This window comes from Homarus americanus, unplaced genomic scaffold (assembly GCF_018991925.1).
Source record: "Homarus americanus isolate GMGI-L3 unplaced genomic scaffold, GMGI_Hamer_2.0 scaffold18284, whole genome shotgun sequence".
Classification (NCBI taxonomy): Eukaryota; Metazoa; Arthropoda; class Malacostraca; order Decapoda; family Nephropidae; genus Homarus; species Homarus americanus.
In genome coordinates this window covers 95,001-98,690 of record NW_024753869.1, presented here as the reverse complement: position 1 = coordinate 98,690, position 3,690 = coordinate 95,001, and positions in this window count along the sequence as shown.

Below are 3,690 nucleotides of genomic sequence, written 5' to 3'. Positions count from 1 at the left end.
GATACGGCACATTGACCTCACCTGACAGTGTAGTTATAGTCAGCCTGTCGCTGGTACCATACTTAGAGAAGTGTTATGGATCAGGTCGGATCAGGTGAGACTTCTGGTCCCACTAGCAGAGGTTAAACTTGACCTTAGGTGATAAAACAACTTTATGACATCATCACCATATTGTAGTAAACATTGTACTGTAATAGGGGGTAATTCAGATCATCTTGCCTAAGACGACCTGAGGTGACCTGTACTTAACCAGTTTACCAATTCCTTTTAATACATTTACGGTCTAAAAATAATTGCAGGAAAAATATACAACCGAAAGTGTCCAAGATATAACCTCCTGAGACCGAGGTTAACATGACTGACAGACAGACCTTCGCTGTCCTAAAAGAAAAAAACAAAAGAACAAAACAAAAAACGTACATCTGTCTATGCATCTGTCTCTCTGTCTATCTGTCTATCTGTGTCTTTCTCACACAAATACAAACTCTGCCACATGGTATTAGTTAAGGTAATCCAAACTTGACACGGATCGTATTTGTTTATTTTGGTCTCTGACAGGGGAAAAAGTATCATGTTATTCTAATGACTGAACAACATGACTGAATAAAGTTGTGTTCATTAATTTCATTGATCTGACAAGCCTGGTTATTTTTTCGTGTCTGAGTGACGGAGAGAGAGTGAGAGTGACAGTCGGTGAGTGGCTTTATGAGTGACGCAGAGAGTGACAGTGTGTGTGTGTAATTTTGCGAGTAATGCAGAGACATGTTAATCAATGAGTGGCATTATGTGAGTGACGTAGAATGTGACAGTCTTTGTGTGGCTTTATGTGAGTGACGCAAAAAGTGAGTCTTTGTGGTCGCTTTCTGTCTTAGTGAAATATAGAGTGTATCTCCTGTTAGACATTTTGGCACTACAATCACTGTATGTTATTCACGCTGTGTTAAGCCACCACATGATGTGCTGTGTTGAATTACCCACGTGGAAAAAAAAAAGCACTGCGCTGCGCCTTACCTTGCTCTGTTCTGCTACATGACTTAACGGTAAACAAATATATATTTTGCTGTTTTACATAACTCTGTAACATTATAGCTTCTGCTGTTGTACTCTGTTATCTGTGTGCTGTGTTGTATTTAGCTTGTGTTACAATCTGTTATGTCACGTGATATTATTTTACATCACAGTGGCATGATCAGACACCCCAGTGTTATCTCATAGAATGTTATAATTTAATACTCTTACTACAGGTGTGTCTGTATGAGTTTAGTGATGGGAGATGAAGCACTGACTCATGTATTTATGACTCTACTTACAGACTGACATAATGAAAGTGATATTGTTGGTCACACTTACAAATACATACATATATTGAACGAGACAGAGTGCACACTTACAAATACATACATATATTGAACGAGACAGAGTGCATGGTCATCACACACACACACACACACACACACACACACACACACACACACACACACACGTGCTTCATACACCGTCCCTGCTGGGAACAAAAACAGTAATGTTACTGTGCAGTAATTAAAAGCTAGATAGGAATAATACAAATCAATCTTTCTACTAATCATTGGTTCCTTCCTTCTCCGTGACGTGAATGATTATATGTTAAGGCTGATATTAAGAGGACGAGTAATTTGATACTTTAATTCCCGATAATTACAGAACCAAAGCTCTGCAGTGACAGTATGAGTAAAATGTAGCTCAACTAGGATTAAAATCAATAAGAAGTAAATTAACATGAACTCATTTCATTCTTATTAATTTTTAAAAAGAGTGACTTTGTATGAAAGCTTAAATTAGTTGGACAGGTTTAATTCTGGGCAGTTTTAGAGTGAAGCCTTGTAGTGATAGAGGGAATTAAACAATATCCAGCCGCAGAATTTAAAAAATATATATATTTAAGGATTAACTCTTGTTCTTTTTAGTGAAGTTGACTACTTTGAAGTTTGATATTAAATAGACAAGTATTTAGGCAGTTTTACCCGGGTCATTTTAGCGCCAAGGTTCACAATAACACTCTTGATCCTGAACCCAGATGCTGAAAAGTTCTTACGTTGAACCGTAGTAGACGATGTAATAACCCAACCCACACAGATGGCTGATGTAACCTGAAGTAAACATCCAATATGGCGGGAAAATTACACTTAGACTCTATCTTAAACAGTGTTGTCTTAGTATCATTTAAGTTTTTTACTATCGTGTTATGAGGTGTCTCTCGTTCACCACTCAGTCAATTGGTTTTAAGAGATAACAATGTCTCTGGTATTTACAGACATCATATAAGAGCATCATCATACAGTATTTATTGTGCCTTGTCTAATGTAGAAGTTAAGACTAGTGGACGGTGCTTCAGGAACCTAACTGTCCAAACCTTAACACAACAACAAAAGGCGATAGTCAATGAATAGCTTGTGAAAATAAAGCCCAGTTGTAAGGTGGAGCTCTGGTGCGTCTACTAGTGTATTAACTCTACGGATTTCTCAACCCACGTTTAAGTATCAGGACACCTTGGCTACAGTGAGAACAAGTGGAGGTCACAGATATTGTGTGTGTGTGTGTGTGTGTGTGTGTGTGTGATGGCCATGGGTAGGTGTGAGTGACTAGGTGTGGGTTGGTTTGGGTGGCTGTGGATATGGGTGGGTGTTGGTGGGTGGAGCTGTGGGTGTTTTTTTCTTTTTACGGGGAATAGCCCACCCGGGCACAGGTCATCGACCCACAACGGGGCCTGGGGGCGAAAAAATATGAGTAAACAGAAATAAAAATAGAAAATAAAAAAATTATATTGATCTACACACACAGGGTGTGGGTAGGTGTTGGTGTGGGTGTGGATAGGTGTAGGGGTGCTTGGGTGTAGGTGTTGGTATGGGTGCATGTACATACAGTAGGTGGGGTGTGGGTAGTGGTGTGAATGTCGGGGTGTGGGTGTGAGTATACAAGTGTGTGTGTGGAGGGGTGAAGGTCTCTCCCACAAGCTCTTCCTTGACTCGACCCCACTCTACACCTCCAAGTTGGTCGTGTGACACCATCTCTCCCTCTGGTGTCGTGTTACAAGGAGACAGCGACACTAACAAATAAACCAAATACTTGCCAAATGATTTGATGGGAAGGTGTGTTGAGCGCCTGGCAGTGGGTAGAGTGTGTTAAGTGACGGGGAGAACCTGTACTGGGGTGAGGGGGTGACTATGGAGGTGTGTTGAGCGCCTGGCAGTGGGTAGAGTGTGTTAAGTGACGGGGAGAACCTGTACTGGGGTGAGGGGGTGACTCAGGAGGTGTGTTGAGCGCCTGGCAGTGGGTAGAGTGTGTTGGGTGACAGGGAACCTGTACTGAGGTGAGGGTGACTCAGGAGGTGTGTTGAGCGCTGGCAGTGGGTAGAGTGTGTCAGGTGACGGGGAGAACCTGTACTGGGGTGAGGGGGGTGACTCAGTGAGGTGTGTTGAGCGCCTGGCAGTGGGTAGAGTGTGTCAGGTGACGGGGAGAACCTGTACTGGGGTGAGGGGGGTGACTCAGTGAGGTGTGTTGAGCGCCTGGCAGCGGGTAGAGTGTGTTAAGTGACGGGGAGAACATGTACTGGGGTGAGGGGGTGACTCAGTGAGGTGTGTTGAGCACCTGGCAGCGGGTAGAGTGTGTTAAGTGACGGGGAGAACCTGTACTGGGGTGAGGGGGGGGTGACTC